Source organism: Aythya ferina (assembly GCF_964211825.1).
Source record: "Aythya ferina genome assembly, chromosome: 2".
NCBI classification, from domain to species: domain Eukaryota; kingdom Metazoa; phylum Chordata; class Aves; order Anseriformes; family Anatidae; genus Aythya; species Aythya ferina.
In genome coordinates, this window is record NC_140297.1 from 157,354,820 (window position 1) to 157,376,847 (window position 22,028).

The 22,028-nt window shown below is 42.3% G+C and overlaps 2 long non-coding RNA genes across 3 annotated transcripts; one reads left to right on the forward strand and one right to left on the reverse strand.

The window, feature by feature from the left end:
* The first annotated feature begins 33 nt into the window (after positions 1-33).
* On the forward strand, positions 34-10,825 carry LOC311432895. Its single transcript, XR_014690404.1, has 7 exons — positions 34-247; positions 1,765-1,859; positions 2,856-2,936; positions 3,971-4,073; positions 4,217-4,280; positions 5,588-5,676; positions 10,534-10,825. It is a non-coding gene; the product is annotated as an uncharacterized lncRNA (long non-coding RNA).
* On the reverse strand, positions 10,712-12,936 carry LOC311432896. Of its 2 annotated transcripts, none has more exons than XR_014690405.1 (3): positions 12,671-12,936; positions 12,083-12,345; positions 10,712-11,910 (listed from the first exon to the last, which is right to left on the reverse strand). It is a non-coding gene; the product is annotated as an uncharacterized lncRNA (long non-coding RNA). The 2 variants fall into 2 exon arrangements; XR_014690406.1 differs by having other exon boundaries at positions 10,712-11,922.
* Between the last annotated feature and the right edge of the window lie 9,092 nt (positions 12,937-22,028).

Here is a 22,028-nt window from a genome sequence, read left to right on the forward strand (position 1 = left end):
CCCGCCCTCCCGGCGCGCTGCACCATGGGATGCGCCGCTGCCCTCTCCCTCCCCGCACTAACATGGCCGCGGGGAAGGAGGGGAGGGGAAAGGGAAAGGAGAAAAAGGGAGATAAAAGGGTCCAGTTGCCTCCCCTCTCGCCCCCCTGTAAGGGGGGAGCCCCGCCTCGCCCGCGCAAGCGCCTCTATGGAGGCAGCCCCCTCCTGGAGGGGGTTTGGGGGGCCAGTGGCTGCTGCTATCCCCCCAGGTGCACACAGGGTTGGGGGGAAAAATAAAGGGGTGAGGGTGGGAGAAGGGAGGTTTAATCCTGTGTCCTCCCTCCTGAGTGGTAGGGGTAGCTCTGCATGCTCAGCTGGTGTTCTCAGTGCGTCTGTGTTTGTTTTACTGAAAGATCACAGAATCACAGAATTTCTAGGTTGGAAGAGACCTCAAGATCATCGAGTCCAACCTCTGACCTAACACTAACAGTCCCTACTAAACCATATCCCTAAGCTCTACGTCTAAACGTCTTTTAAAGACTTACAGGGATGGTGACTCCACCACTTCCCTGGGCAGCCTGATGCTGGAGCGTGTACAAAGGAAAGGCATGAAGCTGGTGAAGGGGCTAGAAAACATGAAATGAGGGAACCAGGGTTTAGTCTGGAGAAAAGGAGGCTGAAGGGAGACCTCACAGAATATCCCAAACAGGAAAGGACCCATAAGGATCATCGAGTCCAGCTCCTGGCACCACGCAGGTCTACCCAAAAATTCAGACCATATGACTTAGAGCACAGTCCAAATGCTTCTTAAACTCTTGACAGGCTTGGTGTTGTGACTACGTCCCTGGGGAGCCTGATAAGTGTGCGACACCCTTTTTGGTGAAGAATCTTTTCCTAATATCCAGCCTGAACCTCCCCTGTCGCAGCTTGACATTGTTCCCAAGGGTCCTATCACTTGCCCCTAAAGAGAAGAGATTGGTGCCTGCCCCTCTGCTCCTCCTCATGAGGAAGCTGTACACTGCCATGAGGTTTCCTTTCAGCCTTCTCTTTTCCAGGCTGAACAGGCCAAGGGACCTCAGCCACTCCTCGTACATCTTCCCCTCTAGGCCCTTCACCATCTTTGTAGCCCTAACCTCATTGCTCTCTACAACTACCTGAGAGGGGGTTGTAGCCAGCTGGGTGTCAGTCTCTTTTCTCAGGTGACAAGTGAAAGGGCACAAGAAAACTGCCTCAGATTGTGCCAGAGGAGGTTTAGATTAGATATCGGGAAGAATTTCTTCATGCAAAGGGTGGTTAGACACTGGGACAGGCTGCACAGGGAAGTGGTGGAGTCCCCACCCCTGGAGGTATTTAAGGGATGCGTGGATGTGGTGCTTAGGGACATGGTTTAGTGGTAGACTTGTAGTGTTGGCTGATGGTTGGGCTTGGTGATATTACCTCTCATTATCCTCTCATCATTTCACTGGGCACAACTGAAAGGAGACCAGCTCCAGCCTCTTGACACCATCCCCTCAGATATTTATTCACATTGAGGAGGTCTTCCCTCAGTCTTCTCTTTTCCAGGCTAACCAGGCCCAGTTCTCTCAGCCTGTCCTTGTACAACAGGTGCTCCAGTCCTCTAATCATTTTAATTGCCCTGATGACGCATCAAGACAGAATATTATTTTTCAAGGAGATACTTAAGCATGGCAACAGTGTTTGCATGCTTGTCAGTCATTGCATATATTCAACAACTGAAGTTTAAAGCAGCCACTTTAAAAATCCTTATTATATCTCTCACCTTTAGTGGCAGTTGAGCCTGAGAAGCCCAGGCAGACCCAGCTTGAGCAGGTCCCAAGCTCTCACCTCTGTGGAAGTTGCCCCTGTGGCTGGAAATCGAAGGTAGGATGCTTCAGTGGGAAAGTGTATCTACAGCTGAGCTAGTTGGCTGGGTTTTCTTTGTCATCGATGGAGCACCAGTCGATGCAGTCAATGGAATTTAGGCTGACTCATCAGATCAAACGTCGGTAGTTTGCTTTAGGGCAAGACAAGTCATGCTCTAAACCTCGCTGACCGGGTTGATTAGCTTTCCAGGTACTATAAGGAAACAAGGGAGCCATGCTAAACAAATAGATGCCTAGATTGTAAATAGCTACTTCAAATCAGGTGAATCCCAACTAAAATGTCCCAAGCCCCTATGGGACCCAATCTATCAGGTAAGCTCTGAACACGATACAAATGCACTGAGCGCTGTGTAAAAATAAGTCCTAGAAACTTTTAAACACAGGTGCAGCATTACCATCAACCTTTTATAGAAGAACTGGGCCATTAGATAGGCTGCCAAAAAAATGGGAGACGCAGTGACTTCCTTAGCTTATGGGGTTTGTACATGAATCTGCCAGTCTCCTGGGAGTCCTTGGCCCAGCAGGCTGTAGGCTAGACAGGATAGCTGATACTCTCTACCCTTTCAGCCAAAGCTGGACCACTATGCAGAAATGAAAGAAGGAAGGAAGGAAGGAAGAATGATTTCAGTTATTTTATAATTATTGGTCTGGGGATCACTATTGATGCTCTTGCCAAAAAAAAGGTAGAAATGCACTAATTAAAATTACTGATGACAGAAAGTTGGGAGACATCAATAAAGAGGATGTTCACAGTAACACACAGGAAAAATTGAATGCTCTTGGGGACTGGGATAGTAAAAATGGAAGGAAGTGCATGAGTAAAAACAGAAGCATATTTTGTGTAATAGGCAGGGAAGGGAGTGGAGGTACATTACTGGAAAGGGAAAATGTATCTTCATAAATTTTTATGATATTTTTACCAGTGATAACAGGGAATTGCACTAAATGACCCATCCAAGCATTTGATCCCAATTATTGTTTCCTTTTGTCTCAGCCTTCATCCAAAGACATCATAGTGCACTAGCCTCCCAACAAACTTGTGAAGAGGATATTGTTATCGCTATTTTTTACAGTGGTAAGTTGAGACAGTATTTGAGTTGCCACATTCACGCAGTGTTCACTGGCTGAACAGGCCTGAAAGCAAATAGCTCCTCTCCAGAGCTGTATCTTTAGCATGTAAGGCAGTAACAATATGCACTTCCTATGATACATAATACATCCTACTGTTTTGATACACAGGTTTAATAAACATTCTTGTTTCAGGTAGCTTTTCACATATCTTTGCTCTAATAAATGGTGACTGTTCCTGAGTATTTATACCTTCATTGTCCGCAGATTCTCTGGGAAGCATCAGCGTACCAATTCTCCCCATTTTATGGATGCAGTACTCCAAGTGAGCTCTCACAAGAGCAGAGTTGAGGGGGACATCTCTCATTACTGATCTCCACGTGAACATTGAGCCACTGACCACAACTCTTTGAGTGTGAGCACCCAGGCAATTCCTTACCTGAGTGGTCCATCCATCAGATCCCTGTCTCTTCAATTTAGAGACAAGGATATCATGTGGGATGGTGTCAAATGCTTTGCACAAGTCCATCAGTTGCTCTTCTCTTATCAACACTGCTGTAGAAAGCCACCGTATTTGTCAGGCACGGATATCAAATTGATGGCTTCTACCAATTCCTGAAAAGTGGTTGTTTTATATCCTAGTGAAATTACTTTTTGTTGGCTTCTCATCGCTTTGTCCATCAGCAAAATATTAAAACAGAAGCATTCAGCAACATGCCTATTTTGATAAAACACTTGATGGGAAATCTCTCTCACCTTACAGAATGCAATTTTTATTCAATTGTAGAGGAAGTTCCATAAAAGTTGTTGACTGAAGCTCTCAGCTGGGAGAGGGGAGCTATGTTCAAGTTTAAATCCAATGACAAGTTAAACAGTTAACCCAGAATAAAAGCGTCAGCAGAAATTCATCACACATTAGGATGATAGTCATGGTTTCTGTATGGACAGTAAGGCATTCATTTTCAGATCTTTGCTGTTTGTAGTTGCCTTTTTTCCCCCCCTAACTCCATATTCTCATCCAAACTAATAATTGCATTTCAGAAAGACAGGCACTTCAGAAGTTCACCCATCCTACCTACTGAGAAAACAACGAATCCCTCTCTGATTGGATCTATTTTTCTCAACTGACTGCTGGAGAGCTTAGGTAGTGAGCCTAAATCTGTACACAAATAACCTTTTATGAGATATGACTTACACCTTGGGCTTTTAAGATTCTTGTTTTCTTCTATTCCTTGAAAATATGTACAGAAAAGTAAAATAACTTGCTTGCCAGCTCTGTCTCCACAGAGGTTGTTGGTAGGTGGAAATGAGACTATCCTCTGTAAGTCATTATTGAACAATTAATATTGAGGTAAGGCATTCAGTTGAATACTAATGTTATTATTTGTCTAGTCCACGCCATTATCTCATTCAATTTACAGCAGTTATTAAACCTGTGCTGCACGGTATAAACAAAAAGATAGGAAACTTCATTATAGTGTAGCGTGTATTGTCTTTTATTGAACGACGGAGCTGGGGTAATAGCTTTAAAAAGACCCAGTCCTTTCCGGTGTTTTGGAGCACAGCTGCAGTCAGGCGTCTTCAGCTTTCCTGCAGGATGGTAAATATTCATCAAAACAACCAGAGTGATCAGGCTGGTGAGAGACAGGTAGCTCTGAACTGCAGGGCTAATTCAAGCTGTGACAATGAAATGCAGGAGGGTTTAGAAAAAAGGAGAAAATGGCAAGACGTTAAATATTTCACAAAATACACAGTTACATCTTTCATCATAAGAGGAGAAAATGCTTTTTAAAATCCTTTGAATCAACCCTAGATGAAGAAGTCTTCAATTGCGTATACAGGGTGTCTACTCAGTACTCTGACATTGGTTAAATAAGGCACCAAAATGTTAGTAATGACAAAATGCACATCTTTGGCTTCTCCCCTAATTAAAAAAAATAAGCAAAACATTATATTAGCATCTCTGGACAGTGTCTAGACTATAAACTGAATGGAAAGGCACCAAAAGAAGTATTTCTGATTTATTAAAAATAATATTATTTTTTAAAAATATATTAAATATATAAATAATATAAAATAATATAAAATAATATAAAATAATTACTGATTTATTAAAAATAATAACAATAAAGAACCCCAAATAAATTCTTATGGAAAATTCCAAGGAAAATTGACGTAACTACACAGGAATATGAAGGGAAAATTCAGGTTGAAAATTGGTTGTGGAAAAAACTAATTAGTGGCTGGGGGACCCTCTTGATGAGTTGCTGTTATTAACTACAACCTCCAAAGCAAATGTTAATGTCTTAATTAGAAGCACAATAATAATCTCCTAGATTTCCCAATGGGAAACAAACAAACAAAGAAACAAAAAACATTTTTCTACCATTTTGATGCCTTTAACTGTGTTGCACGCTTTTCTCAGACAGACCTGGAAGAGAAGGGGGCCTGAGGAGTGCGTGCTTTTGGGATACTCGGGGTCGGAGCAACAGAGTTTGCTTTCCAGGAATGCACTTGGTGGCTTTCCCAGTAAAGATACAGCCTTCCAGTTCCAACCAGCCCACAAGCCTGATGTTTGTAGTTGTCAAACTGGTCTTAAAACATCTCATTTTTTTTTATTTTGTCCTCATGCAGTCCTGCTTCTTTGTTATTAATCAGATCGAGTCAGCCTTCTGCAGAAACTGTGACAGCGATGTCATCGCTCTGTTCTCTGTCAAATCCCTCCCCAAATCCCTGCAGCTGCTTTGGTAAGCTTACACTTCTCCTGTAGAGCCCCTTGATGTGTAAAATGTATGCCATGTTTTGATCAAAGGAGTTCTTGTACTTAATGCAAATTTCAGCACACTTCTGGCAGTCAGATGTGGATGTATAGATCTAATCCTCCCGATCGCCAGAGCGACACCGGGCCCGTGGGACAGCCGTCCAGCCAGCAAGGAAGTCAGGGGTGGCTGCCGAGGAATAGTTTGACTTCCTTATTTTAAGACTTACTTAAGCCTTATCTATTTCTGATAAGATTAGCTAATATTACTTATGGTGGTCCAGTCTAGATGACCACCTATGAGAGAAGTTGTCCTTTTTTTTTCTTTTATTTACTTCTCAGGATTTGAACAAATGGGAAAACAAAAACACTCTCCTTTCTGCAATCCTCGCTGTTGTTTAAACAACAGTTTAGACATCTGAGAATAATTTTCTGTAGATTTATTTTCAAACAGAGGGAATTACATTAAGTCGGAAAACTTTTTTTTGGATGTTGATGGTCTTTGCTGGCCAGCCTCATATTCAATGAATGATTTTGAATTGTTGTGAGTATTGATTCTTTTAATACCTCCCTTATTTTCCACTCTGTTTATTCAGTTGTAGCATCTCCAGCTTTGTTACCAACCTGATTTTTAATTTTAGGTAGATGGACTTCTGAGAGTCGTGGCAATGTGACCAGTCATTGTGAGGTCTGTCCCAGAATCGTGACAACTTTGATGCCATTTTGGTTTGGATTTTAGGAATGGTATACAGGCCTGGTGCTTGTTCCTTTCCTCTGAGTTTTAGGGTTCTCCCCATCCTCCCTAAAGCTGTGGCAATGGAAATTTTATTCTTTCTCTGCACTCCCACAGCAGACTGATGGCTAGGGGCTGCAGTTGCTCTGCTGGTCCGAAGGTGTCTTTGGCTTTGATAGCTGCATTGCAGTGGTGAAGGAGACACCTTCTAGCACTTAGTTCTGGGGTGGGGCAAGTCTCCTGATCCCATATTCAGAGACGATCCCCTTGCATTACATTTTCCTCTTGTTAAAAAACAATTACTTTAAGTTATAGTCAGGATATTGCTGACCTGCATGAATTTATTCTCCGATGGCTGCATCGGGAGTCCCTGCTGTCTGAATGAAGTCATTATTTGGGAACTGCTGAATAAATGACCTCATAAGTTTAAGTCAGCCTGAAGGAGCGTATCTAGGTAGAAGGCTTCTGTTGTTCCTCTAATTTTTTCATCCTGTACTGCTTTGAAAGCTGAAATAAAAATAGAATTAAAAAAAAAAAAAAGAAAGAAAGACTGATTTTCTTGAATTCAGGTCCATGCTCTTCAGTTGCCTAATTACAAAATGATAATTTACTGTCATTTAGGACACTGAAGAAGAAGGATACCACTCATGCACAAAGTCTTTGAATTGAGCCTCTGCAACAGATAAAATGTAGAGTTAATTATCATAGCAGATATGTTTACAAGATGGTGATGCATCAGAAAATACTTCCTTTGCAGGATTGTCCAGCTCACACATATTTTATTCTGTGTCCCTTTGGTGCTGACTGACATTCACTGGAGTGTATGTACTTGCAGTATATCGATGAAGAGAGATTTTCTACAGTGTCTTTTTTGCCACCAGACACTCTTAGTTCTACCTACTGGTTTTCTCAGCACATGCTCAACATCTCTGCCTATTTTCAAGATGTTCTGTGAAGTGCCTTAATATCTGACTACCGCACTGCTACACCTGAGTTTCTGCACTTGGTAGGAAAAGCATTGCATCAAAATAAGGAAGAGAGAATACCTTTGGCTGGACTTAAACCAGTGTGCTTTGCTTTGGGGGACTAAATTAGTTGATTATGACACATACAGGAGTGAGTTCATGCTTTGTACGTCCCTTCCAACCCAACTCATCTCAGTAACTCCTGAAGAGTAGACCATGTTCTTTAACAGTTATGTTCTTCTACATCCTGAGGTTGTGTGCCATTTTGATTTGACATGGCAAGCACTGGAGAACACAAATATTTCTCTCAGGTTCCTTTATTCTGAAACCAATTGCTGTAGCAGAAAGACTGCACAAAGATTCATGCCCTTTGTGGCAATCTCACATTGTTGCAAGTCACTCGAAGCTATAGAAAAGCAAATTGATGGCAGCTGAAACACCTATAACACATCTTTAAATAGAAATTTGATCTTGAAAATGTTTCTCTACATGAGAAAGAGTGGAATAGTTTTAATTTTTATTGAACCAGTTTAAAAGTGTGACTATCTAGCTTGGAAACAGAATATTGCTTTGAGTAAAGGCTGCTTCAGAAACAGCAAGAGACAAAAACCAACAGCAAATGTCCTCAGTTATGGCTTTCTCTTTCTCCAAGAGCCAAACATGTCTTTCTTATGAACGCCTGCCTCTCTAGAAAGTTATCTGGCCGTTTTGGTGTGCAGGGAAGAAAATGGCCTCATAAATCAGTTGTGGATTATTCCTTCTTATTTATTTAAAAATGCATTTTTTGCACATCACTATGAACTTTGTAAGAGTATTACTTATGAGTTCACAAGTTAGAAGGACAAGCAATGCTAGGCTTTTTTTTTCTGCTATCAGCTTCCCATGGGATTTAATGACATTTAGGTTTTTGATGCCCCCAATTCCAGTCTGTAAATTAGGCATAGTAATTCCTTAGCGAGGAAAGACACTGGGTGTCACAGCTAGGAAGGTGAAGCTGTCTGTACATTCAAGATCATGTGTATAAGCTAGGCTTTCTTCTCTTTTCACATATAGTTGTTGTTTTCCCAACCCTCTTATCTGTAGCTTACAAAAAAACTTCTACAGTTCCAGGGACGGAGTGGGGTTGTGTGTAATGGAGGAACAAATGTTTCCTTACTGGTTTCTTTTGATGTTGCTAGATCAGCTCCTCTGTCGGCCTTTTTTATTTGTTGGTGTTAATTATGTACCAAGCAGGTGCCAAAGTGTAGGGATTTTTCAAGCTCCTGTTATTAATTCCCCCAATGCTGTCTTTTGCTATGATTTAAATTAGGGATGTGTCCAGAATGTAGGAAAAAATAAAGGCAGTTAAGAAGTTTGAGAGATTTCATGCTTAAAAAACAAATTGTCTTTAGAGGTACTTAGTGGTTCCCCTTTGCTGTAGGGAAGGGAGCCCTGCAATTTGTCTGAAAACAGAAACTCACAGGTATTGAGGTCAGGAACAGAAATGAAGTTCATTGCTTCTAGCCAGATGGCAATGAAAATCTTCATATTTGCAGAGAATGTTATTTTCCTTAAGTTATGTGTTGAACATCATATGTAAATCTTCTGAGAAACATATGGTATTTTGGGAATATTTCTGCTTTTGGTCATTATTATGATTTAGTAAGAAAAGAAAAAGAAAATCTCATTGAGCGCATCAAGGTATTACAGTGACCAGCTCAGAAGCTCTGAAGCAGCTGCAGAACCACCAGCTGAAATGTCTGGGTAGCCAAACAAAGAAACATTAGGTTGTTTGCAGCATTTCTTCCAGATAATGGAAGCTTTGCATGGCTCTGAGCCTTTTTCATTTCCCTCCTCTCCATCCTTGTGGGGGGCAAACAGGCCTGTTGCTTCGTGGGATGCAACACTTCCAAAAAGCCTTCCCAAAAGATGCAGCAGAACTGATCTGAGCGAGGCATCTATAAAGTCTTTGAGCAAATCAGGTCAAAGGAGGGGACAGTGTGCATCATCTCACCTTGAATGATATGTCTGCAGTCACCTGAATCACGCTCTGACCTTTTTGATGAAAACTTTACGGACCTTCTTGAGTGCTTAGAGCATCAGCTAGCTACAGAAGATAAAAGTAAGGGAAATGAATACCTATATTTTAGGATCCTCTCCCAAATCCACAAGCAGAGTCATCCAAAGGGGTGAAACCCCAGAAGGTCCAAAGGCAGTTCGTGTGTTGTCACATCTGCTCTGCCTGCTCTGCGTTGATCTGCCACAGCGATGCTCTGGGTGCTGCAGGTGCGGGGTGAAGGTGCGCAGTGCTCAGCATCTCCCAGCTGGAAGGCGACCCCAAGATCAGCAGAAAATCTCCAGTTGACTTCAGCAGCCTTTAGACCAACCTCAAAGCTCTGCAAAATGTGTGTATATATTGTAGAGAATTAATACAATCCAGAAATTATAAATAGAAAAGGAGAAATAACTTACCAAAAGTCCCTTCAGGGTTCCCAGCTTCCAGTTCCGTTTTCAGTTAGCCAAGCCTCACACAGTTTTACTTAGCAATGTTATTTATATGGCTGGGACCAACCTTATAGATTCTTCACATTATTTCCAAAGTCATTTTATTATTATTACTCTTTTCTGAAGACTGATGGCAGGTTTTTTTTACCATAACCCCATAAAACATGCTCGTGTCTTTTAAGTACTGCTGGACTTTGGTATAAATTAGTTCTCTTCTTTTACAAAACTTTATATTTTAATTAAATCAATTATTAATTGTACAATTGTTGATATTGTTGTTGATATCAAATATTTTGTTAATATCAAATATTTTAACATTAACATAAATTCATCAGTTTTTCATGATTGTTGTTGATATCAAATATTTTTATCTTCAAGTCTTACCACTGGAATTCTCGTTGTGAATTGGAAAGTTTTAAAACATTTCTTTAACCTTTCCGAAATATCTTCTGTTACAAAAAAAAAGGTAACTTTCAATGTTTTGTGCCTGGAATTACTATCTTAGGAGGCTTTATTTGATATGATATGTGAGCCACTTAACCACTGAACTGTCTGAAAGCAGTGGCACAGTGCCTGCGGAAAAGACACAAAAATTTATATAAAATATATTAAAGTTGTCAATAGAATGTAAGGAATTTAAATTTTATTTCTGATTTCCTTGCAGATGAGAGAATATCTTTTCTTTAGAGCTGGTGAAGAGTTGGAGTCTTTTCCATTTATTTCTAGCAGAAGTTACAAGAAAGTTTGCAGCCCTGGTTTTTGTGGGGATGGATGCAGTCCCTGCATCCCTCCAATCTCTGCCTGAGCAATCCTCCACAGGAAACACAACTTAAAAGAACAAATTCATTAGCAATGGCAGTGTTATTTTAAGCTACTGTGCCAAACAATGTTCCCTCAGTAAAAATAATACAAATACTAGACTATTTTCGACAATAAATGAGGACTGTTTCACAGTCCATTTGGCTTCTGTTGTCTTTCTTACACTGCAGCTGTAGCGTCAAATACTAGAATTGCAGGAAAGTCACCTGTGGACTATTCGATGCCCTGAAAACAAGACATGGTCATGATTATTTTTAGGTATGTAGACTAAGACTCCTTCATTATTTTGCCCTTTCATTCTAAATTAAAGTATTTATCTCTTGAATTTCAAGAGACATGCTTGATACATTCATCCCTGAGCTAAAATAAGCTGAAGTGAGCCCACAGAGGAAGAGATTGCTATAGGAGAGAGGCTTTTACTACTGCTAAACCGGCCAAATATTTGCAGTGATTCATCCTTTTTCCTCTCTTGTTCAGCAGTAAGTATTTTGGAAGAGCAGAATAAGGAAGGAGCTAATGATATTCCTGGTCCAAAAAGAAATCAAGCCCTTTTTTGGTGATTAATTTGACCTGAATCAAATCCTTCGTTCCTATCATGTGGCCGCAGAAGTGAGAACCGGCCCTGTCCATCCCAACTGGAGAGTAAGCCCTTTATCTTATGGTTTTATTCTAAAAGCATATTTTATGTGGTTTTATTATTTTATTTTATCTTATTTATTTTATTTATTTATTTTTTTTACATCACTGCTATTATTTAATATTTACTATTATTCCTGTAAAGGGAAATACTCAGACCTGGGGACCTGTGCTGAGGCAAGGATGGCACAGCATCAATTAGGACCATCCCACAGAGGAGGTCGGTTCTGAAAGGAAGCTCGTGAGTCAGCCCCATCCACCTTGTGGCGTGAGCCTCATCCTGAATTGGCCGAATTCAACCACAAAACAGTTAACTTCCCAGTCCTAGGGTGTACAGTAAGCTAGCCACGAGTCAGAAGCCTCCTTTCAGCCTCCACCCTCCGTTTATCCATGGAGTTGTTTGTGTTTGCTTTTTTCCCAAGGTAGTTTCTTGGCAACCAGTTCCCCTCTTTCCCTTTAAGGTGCCTCCACCCTCCTAAATGACTCGGCTCCCCATTCACTTTTGGGTCCTTTCCCTTGAGCATCCGCAGTGCATAAACATTAGTTCAGTCCCAGCTGTCCTTGGGATTCGGTCAGACGCTTCCCTCTGAAATAAAAACTGTAGTGTTTAGGTTTGTTCACTCCAAAAACCACTCCCTGGGGACTTTACAAACAGTTCTATGGGTTTATCTCCCTTTCCCCTATAAAGTCCTCCAACACCCTCCTACAAAGCTGTACACCCTCAAAAATAAATAAATAAAAGAAGGGATTTTACAAACCATGCACATTGCTGCTTTGCGCTTCCTTGCATAGCAGCCAGGGATCATTCACCGTGGCAGACAAATTGAGCATCCTCTGACTTCTCAGGCTTGCCGTGTCCCTGATGATAGACAGAATCCTTTGTGCTTTGGTTTTAAGATGCTGCATCTTCGATGGCAATACTCAAATTATGATCGTCCTCTGCTTTTCACTCCAGCCCCATGCTGCTGTAATCAGTAAAGCTGTTTTGGGGCTGCATTGGGGCTGCATTGGGGCTGTGGAGCTCACCTAGCTCAAAAAAAAAATACAAAAGTAATAGTTTTCTTAAATATAGTTAAAAGTTTCTAGATAAATACTCAAAACCATGCATATTAATTGAAGAAGGCAGGAAAACAAACAAACAAACAAACAAACAAAACTTTATTAATTTACCTCTTAATCAGAGTGAAATGGAAATACCTGTTTCGAATAAAATAGATTAAAGGAACATTCTTATTGCTGACCCATCGCTCTGTGTCTAAATGAAACCGTTCAGCCCTAAGTGTCCAGAATGTGCCAAGGACAGTTGAGAACGTGAGAGTCCTTTCCAGAAAGGCTGCTTTACCAACCTGTGTGTTTCAATAACACCTGCACTTCTGTGGTGTTTCATCTGAAGAGCTCAAAGCACGTTATAGATTGAGCTAAGTGGATAGCTAAGGTAAGAAGTATTCTGTCTACCATTGAGTCAGGTGGCACCTCAACAGGGAAAACATCAGAATTAAGGTCAGAAAATGGGTCCTGGTAAAGCTGGAAGAGAAGCAGGAGAGGTGAATTTAATAGGATCAATAGCAGCCAGCTGCCTTGCTGCAGCTGCACTTAGGGAACGTTGATCTTATTCTTGTTGATGCAAGTGAACTTCTGGAGACAAGGAATAGCACATAAAACCAAACCATTTATCAGCTGTTAAGAGAAACGAGCTGTAAAACGTCAGGCTGTCACAACTGTAATGCAGGCAGCAATTAGTAAGCTTTAAAGGGGCAATGTTCCTCCTCTCCATCTTTCTTATATGTTCCTATAGAGCTCTGGTCCTATGTAAAGCTCTGCTAGGCTCCTACCTTGGGAAGTGCGTATTCAGATCACAGAGTACTTCAGTCTGGAAAGCTTCCCACCACCTTTTTAAAAATGATAATGCAAAGATCTTTCCATTTTGACATGCTAGACACGTTTCTGGAAGCAGAAACACCTCATGCCCCTAGAGACCTGAAAAGAGGAATGCATAGCTTCAATACCTGAAGTGAAACTGCTCTGTCTCGGAGGCAACGTGAAAACTCTGGCTAGAAGTTAAAAGCCTATGAGTTGAAAAACTTTTCAAAAAGGCAAATCCAAAAGCCTAAGCTGTGGAGAGAGAAGTATAAACCCATTTCCACCATCCATCTATTCACATTGGGAGTTGCACAGTAGCACTAAGTTTGAGGTAAAACCATCAGTAGGGTGCCTCAGACACTGCTGGTTCCCCCAGGACTCTTTTAGCTGCCTTCTGGTGGCACTCAAAGAGCTACCAAAACAAAATTATTGAATTACAGAATCAACTAGGTCAAAAAAGATCTTCAAGACCAAACATCAACCTGACCAACCACGTCCCATCACTAAATGCCATGTCCACACATCTCTTTAATACCTCCAGGGCTCCACCACTTCCCTGGTGCAGCACTTGACCACTCTCTGTGAATAAATTGTTTCTAATATCCAATCTAAACCTTCCTGGTTGCAGCTTGAGACAGTTTCCTCACATCCTATCACTTCTCGCCTGTCTTAAATTCTGTCCCAGATGGGTAGATGGGTGTAATTTTTAGGTAGTCCTGTGTGGAGCCAGGAATTGGACTGTGTGGGTCCTTTCCAACTTGGGATGTTTTATGATTTTATGATCCTATGACTCTATGGTTCTATGATAAATAGCCAAATCACTGCAGGAATGGGTAAGCGTCATTTTCTCTCTCTGTTGCCATCCCTAAAAGAGATACCACATCTTTCTCTCACTGTGATGGACGAGTCTTCGTGAGAGAGCCAATGAAACACATTGCACCTTGAGGTCACACATGGGAAGGTATCAAAATGAATAGCTCATCACGTCTGGTGGTATACAGGATGAAAATATGTTTCCCCGTGGCTGAGCCTTGATTTTCTGTGATCTTGAAGTGCCTTTTCCTTCATCCTTTTTCCAGAAGACCACAGCTAGCTTTGTCACCTCTGCAGGGGTCCATACTAAAAGGTCACTGCTAGATCAAAATGAATAAGCATTTTTGAGCATATTTTTCCCTCAGTTGCTAACTGTACCATATTAAAGCTGTAATAAAAAGCACGCACAGTTCACCTGCATGCTTTGCGTTTATCATTTACCTCAGCCTACTGAAACCCAGCACCATTCCTCTCCCATTCAGTCACCCTGCTCTTGCTGGTTTTGTACTCATCGAAGCCGCAAGAGTGCCAAAGCTGCAAGGAAATATTTAAACGCTAATTAACTTCTTAATTCTGTGTGTGGGCAGGCCCCTTCTTTCCCCCGGAGCACAACTGATTTTCGAGATATTTATTTGGGATTTCAGGGTGTTTGCATATTGTGTGCGCTCCCCGTGCATGTGTTGGTATGTGTGTGGGATGCCGCTGGCTCTATCTGCCTGCAGCTGAGCCTGCCTGACATTCCCCTTAGAGCAGGCAAGTTTTCCAGTATGAAAGTGAAAAAACCAACCCTCTCTCCTATTTTCTTTCAGTCCCTGGGTAAAAGCAAGTGAACGGCAGCTCCATCGAGCACCAGCAGTAGAGGTGTGCCCATCCTCTGAGCTGCAGCGAGCTGGTGGCAGTCACTCGGCAGCACCAACCCAGGTTCAGCCTGTGCAAACCCTGTGCAATTTTTTTTTTCATTTTTTCCAATGAACTGAGATCCGTGAGGTGTTATTGCTGAAGCTAATCTGATTTGCTCTGGGAGGCGGCTAAGCATGTGGCTAGAATTTGTATTAGCGGTTATTAAAATTGCTTGTGTCCATACTCCCTTCCCCATTCAGCTTCCCCTCTACAACTTCCTTCTGCTGTGGCATGGAAGAAAAGGCCGGAGAGCAATATTAAGCCCCTAAACTGAAAATATGCCTGAAATATTTAGACATAGGCTGTGTGTTTCTATGCCTGTTTCCTGCAAAGAAAGTTCATGCCGCAAACTTCAGCCCTCCAAGCATTAAAAATACTGGCGTTAAGAAGAGATTCAAATATGTTTTATTTTAAAAACCCTGCAGAACTGGCTGCGGCTCAATGACACGGGTCAGAACGTGGCTTTTTCTGCCCTAAAGGAAGGAGCAGGGTTGAGAGGAGCCCGGTGCATGCCTGCTGGCAGCGGTTCCTCTGGGCACTGAAGAGCAGAGGCAGCAGCACTTGAAGGACTTGTTGCTTCATGCCTACCTGGCAGGAGGATGCAGGCACCTAAGAATAAGTTGAATCAGCCCAGCTGGAGTTGTCTTCTCCATATATTCCCCTCCGAGCAAGAGCAAGGTGCTGTATGGTCCCTCCAACCTCAAACATGCCTCTTGTGGGGCTCCTACAAAGACTCACCTAGGTGCCACAAAGGACCATCCTTTGTAGATCCACATGGAGCCTGGCTTGTAAAACAGTTTTCCCTTTGATTTGCTTCATTCTGTGTGATTTATAACAATGCTTCAAGAAGAGCTCTGTCCCTAACAGGTTTCCAGTGACAGTATAGGTAAAGCTGAGTGTTGACCTTAAATGTTTTTTTTTTTTTCCCCTTGTTGTGTTACACTTAATAGTGCGTAGTTATACTCCCCGTGCGTTGGGAGAGCAGGAAATTACACAGTAAATGTTAGCAGAGGCTGAAGAATAGGCTTTGATTATCACTTGATAAACCCCTGTAAATCCCATTAACGCTGAGAGCAGTTATGTGGATATACCAGGGGAAAAAGAGACCATTTGCTCTCGAGTGCATGTAACTAAATAAAAATTTAAGAGCATATAGTGCATAATTATATTAGACTGTAGGTTAATGCTCTTGAATGAAAAATGCCAGATGAGCTGAAATTGCTCTACAGAACAAGAGAAACTCTGGCTGCCCCTGTGTACAGAGCCCGGGAGCTCTCCGTGAATGGCCCCAGTATTCCCCGTGCTGGCTCTTTATGGGGTCGGGGGCTGATGGAAAAGGCCACATCGCCGGCTGTGACCTCTGTCAGGACCTGCAGGGCAGAAAACAATGCAGGGAAGATGAGAAGACAAGCCTTGGCACCTAAAAGCTGGTTTTGCATCCTCTGCTGAACTTCTCTCTGGCAGCACTTTACTTGCCAAAGCGACCAGCAGGCAATGGCTTAATCAGCGCCTCCCTCACCATAGGGCAGCCTGCTGCAAGCATCACAGAAGCTCAGGTTGCCAACATCCTCTAAATTCCCATTGATTTTCACCTCCAGAGCGGTGTCAGAACTGTGTGCCCAGCAGGAAGGCCGTCACCTTCCCCCTCAGTAAGAAGGCACCAACCACTGGTACCACTGGCCCTTGATACAAAGATGACACAACCCCAAGGAAAAAGGCCACGAAAGAGATTTGTTATTTGTGTCTTCCCGAATTTAACGAAAACAGGCTGCCAGATTCTCTGCAAATAAAGAGTATAGGTGTTTCTTGGTCCCATCTCTGCTACAGGTTTCACAGCCCCGTAGAAACAACTCTTAGGGGATTATAATTGGGTATATAAATTAATACAAGTTCCCGACAATCATTGCATTTTATGGCAAGATGGAACTGCTAGAAGAAAGTCCATGGGCAGGTGCACAGCCCAACTTCTCAGCACAGACTGTCCCTTATTGCTTATAATCCTTCACAGTTTCAGAAAGCCCCAGTAACACACAAACCCAACCTCTAAAGTTTTTCCACGTGATTTATGCTCCTGTAGCCGCTGCTGGTTCACATTTCGCATCCATTTCTTGGAGGGAAAGCGGAGCTGATCTGTTTTTCATGATAAAAGAGCAGCCACCGAATTAATAGCAGGTCACTCCAACATATATTACAGCGCGGTCTGGCATTTATGTGGAGAATCTCCCGTCATCTTCACCGCCACCCCCAAATGCCATAGCAACCACATTGCAAAGGGGCTGAAATGTATGCACAGCTTAACGGGCTGCTAAATGAATGCACTACTTGTTTTACCATTGTGATGATGAATTCATTTCAGCTGCACTCCCTGATTAGCAGAAAGCCTCGCTCCCACTGAAGGGAAAATAAACAAACAGCTCGGATTTTTGCCTTTTTTTTTTTTTTTTTTTTTTTTGTAATTGAGGAGTTTTGCAGAATTCAGCTGTGTGGGCAATTAACTGAAAGGACCTCAAATTATATGTTGCGCTTGCACATTAGCTTTTAGAAATGCCATAAGAAAGTAATCCTTGCAGCAAACACAGGGTTCAACCAGCAGAAGCAACACTTTGTTGAAAACTTAATACAGAACAATGCTTGTTTATTCAGCAGTGTTTGAATATTAAAGTAGCCCATGCAATTGTTCCTAAGTGTAACAAGTTTCACCAATGTTTTGTGAAGCTCAAGCAAGTCAATAATTTGCTGCAGTTAAAAATATGCAGCTAGCATTGTGATTGCTTGCAAAATAGTGGATTTTTAATTTTTTTTTAACATTTTCTTATAATGTTTTAAAGACACTTAAAATGTGTGCTGAAGCATCCAGCTTGTTCTTCATGTACTTTTCCCACAACTTGTTCCCCCATGAAAAGCTACCTCCAAAGACGTGGGCTTTTCTCAGATACTGCCATGCTCCCACGTTGCTACACCCACTTCCAACTTTCCACACCCTTGTGTATCACATCGAGGTATTAATTATTCCATACTCCTCGTGGGGATTGCTCGTCAAATATTTCACTCGAAACACTGGCTTACTGTTGTCCACAGACAGCTCTGAATCCAAGAACGAATTGTTCCTGTTACGTATTCACCGGTTATTTTTCCCCTCTTTGTGCTTCCAAGCATCTCCCAGTAGAGCTGAAGGAAAGGGAAAAAAAAAGGAAAAAAAAAGGAAAAAAAAAAAAAAAGAAAAGGGAGGGATTGCACTAAGGCAGAATCTGCAGCCAGATGGATTCAGCCTGATTTTAGCCACCCCTTTCTGACCTTCCTTACACCGTCACGTTTGGCTACTGGCCTTTGAAGGGATGGGATAAGAGGTCTCCCAAAGGAGCAGGTAGGACCATGGAAATCAGAACTGCTGAGATATGGGTGCAGTAAATGCCCATCATTTTTTATGGGCATTTTTTATTTTTTGTCTTTCTCATGTACTACATTACACAGCGCTGCTGCTCTTCAACCCTTCCATTTTTCTCTTGCTCAAACTGGTCAATGAATAATCCTTCCTTTATTTTGGGGGGGGGAAAGGCACAGCAGTTTTCTTGCCTGAGCCTGCTCCCCTCGTCTCTTGGTTTTTAGCTCCTTCTCCCTCCAGAGATTAGACGGGAACTTTGAAAGTGCTTGTTCTGAGACAGGCTGGGCCACCCGATTCCAATCTCTCAAACAATGCAACATTTCTTTGGCACTGGGATCAGAACGAAGACAAAAACCACAGAATGAAAACAGAGCTGGAGGATCCTGGACCCAAATTCTTTGGCCACGTTCATGCTCCAAAGCCAGGGAGTTCTGCGGTGCACAACGGGCTCTGGGTCCCCGGCAGGGACCTGCCAGAGCATGCTGCAGCTCTTGCTTTGTCCAGGCACTGGAATTTCTCTTTGAGACAAAGGTCGATGTGTTCCTCACCTGTGGAGGCAAGGCTTGCACCTGGCGTGGGCGTTGGGAAAGCCCCAGGGCTGGTGGCATGGGACATTCCCGTTTGCTAGACCCTAGATGACTTCTGGTGCTGGATTTCTCCCTAAAGGCACTTGGATGAGTGTCTAGCCACCCCTTAGCTTTCTTTTGACTAGCTAAACAGACTAAGCTGCTTAAATGTCTCCCTGGAAGCCATCCTTCTCAGTCCCGTGTACATTCTTGCCAACCTCCTGCTTGTTTCGTGGATGCAAGAGCAAGGCACGATGTGTTGGCAGCGGTCTGGAGAGGGGAGGATACTCAGACAACATAATCCTCCTCTTCCCCTTGGATTTCCTCTGCCTGTATGTACACAGATCGGGTCAGTTCATCATCAGTTGGTTGCTCACCGTGACTTGTGAGCCTTTTTCGGTCAAGGCTTCCCAGTGCTTCAACCCCCACCAGGCAAACACCGTCTTCTTTCTCTGATCTTGTGACTCTGCTTGGCTGTACTTGCTTACCTCCACACTACCAATTACTCATTTGTTTCCCTGACCTCTGTTCTAGCTCTTTACCATTTTCCCAACCTTCGGCTCATCTGAAAAATTTGTTGGTAATTATTTTTTTTTTTTTTCTTCTTCTTTCCAAGTTGCTGATAAACTACGTTAGTGTAGAGCCAAGAATCAGTCCCTATGGGATCTCCCCAAACACACACCCACTCAAAGAAAATTTCTCTGTTTATAATTATATTTGAGGCCCGAAGTTAGCCAACTCTTAATCCATTTAATGTGTTTCCCGGTGGTTTAGTATTGTTTTAGTTACTTCATCAACCCTCTGCACTGTAGCAAGGAACATTTCTTACAGAAGCCTAACACCAATTCCCTCAACAGCCAAACGTGTAATCTAATGCAAACTTCTCCTGATCTGCATTAAAAAATGGTGTAAAAAAATGGTAATGGGATATATCTGCCCCACAGTCACAGCACAGGCTGCACAGCCTGGCGTAGAGAGACCCAAAATAATGTTAAGTTGCCTAGTTTGGGTATTGGTAGCAGGGTAGGCATGGCACTGTGGTGCTATATGAATTCGTATTATATAAATAAACAATGCAAATATATATAAATTGAAATTATCCTTGTCCCCTGCAGCCTGGAGGACAGGCGTGATCTCAGCAAGGTGAAAACCCCACTGCAGGCAGTGCTGCTGCTTCCGTCCCTCTGCAGACACCGGTTATATGATCCGCCGAGCCACGTCCTAGAGGAGAGTCTGTGTTCCCAGGACAAATGCCACCCCGTTGCAACCAGAGCCTCTCATGTTTATAGTGCCACAGATGCTTTGTAAGCCGAAGGTGTTTAAAAGAAATTTCTGGCGTGCTGGACGTAACCTCAGCGTTCCAGTCGGCTGTCAACAACACACAGCACCTCTCTGGTTTCTAACGCACTTGGAGGGCAAAAAGGGGAGAATGAACTGTTGAGGGTTATCCTTTTCTCCTTGAGTGTTTGGTGTGATTTTTATCTTTTTATTTATTTATTTATTTATTTATTTATTTATTTATTTTTCCCCAGCAATAGCAACATCTTGACATGCACCTACCATATTTGCCCTGTGAAAGATGAATAGCATGGGGTTTGGCTCACGGTGCGTGGCTTTATCTACCTTCATGTGGTAGGGTCACTGCAGCATAGTCATTGCCTTGGATGCAAAGAGGACAATTCAAGGAGCTCTCCTTTTCAAAGAAACCTTCTGAGCTCCAAGGAAGGACCTGAGGACTATGCTAAACTTTTGTGTGAATAGCAATTAAAATGTTTGCAATAGCCTCAGATCTCTTGACTTTCCCAAAAGGCAGACAACCTGCAAATGATGCGTACATGCTAAATCAAACAATTGTAATTTGGATTTAGATTTGGGAATGAACGGGATGTTAATGAGATAATGTCTAGGCATGATACAGCCTAACTTCTTGGCATAAGGATGCATAATAAAATCTTCTATGCTGTATAAGGTTGAACTGTAATGACACCAGTATTTCATACCTATTTATTTCTAGCATTTATTTATTTATATAATATGAATGCATTTATTATAATTAGATTATTGATAATTGCAATGTGTCTCGGTGTACATAAATTCCAATTTAATGCTTATAAAATAATATAAAGCTTAAAGGACAATAGGAAAACAGGAAACACTAGGGCACAGGGAGGTTAACTCATCAAGGGCAATGCTGTTCCACTGGAAACTTTATCTACTGTCTAAAAAAACGCTTTTGGTTCAGTTCGATTGCCAAAGCGGGGATTATTCAGCAGCAACAGCCAGAACAAAAACCATTAAAAAAACAAAATAGGAAGGCGAGATCTCTGCAACCGGGGTTTAATTCATGTTAATATGCACGAGAATGCAATTAGGGGAGGCTCTGAATTGCAGGAATGCGTGCCTGATGACATGCAAATCTCATTTCAACCGGGGCAGCCACCCGACGCGAGGCAGTTAATAGATTATCCGAGTTCTTATCATGGAGCAAGCTACTTGGGGTGGAGTTCATTAATACAAATAAAAGAATGGGAACATCAGTTCTGAAAGGATGAGTGGGTGGGTCAGTCGTGAGATACAGGGCAAATCTTCTCCTGGTAATTTTAGCAGCAGCGCAGCGACCACCTGTAAGCTGCCTCTGTTGCTCCGAGAGTTCAGACCCGCAGCAAGCAGAAAGCACGAGGCAGAAATTCTGTCTCAGCTGCATTTTTTTTTCCATGCCTTGCTCTGCAGAAGGGATTAAAAAAAAACAAAAACCTATTCCTGCTGCTGATTGTTAATCACTCTGAAAACAAACCTGGCCTTGCAGAACCAACTGCACAGTCAGAGGGCTGGGAAAGCTGGAGAGATGAAGAAAGTATTCAGGTGTTTTCTGGATGCTCAAATGTCTCTACTTTGGGGATTCCTCTATATTGCTAATGTGATTGCTTTGCAGTTATATAAATAATGCCATTGAGCATCTTTTTTTTTTTAATCATTACTATTTTTTTTCTTTTTTTTTTCCTTTTTTTTTTTTTCTTTAAGAGAGAAGGTAGGCAGATAGTTCAGGTCCCTCCAGGCCCATCCTCAAGGCGTGCTCCTTGCCTCCATGCTCAGTCTCAGGCTCTTCCACCATCCGAGGCTTTCAGAAGCTGCAAAAATAAATCAGAGCAGATAAAATTCCCTGCAACACTCAGCCAGAAGTCC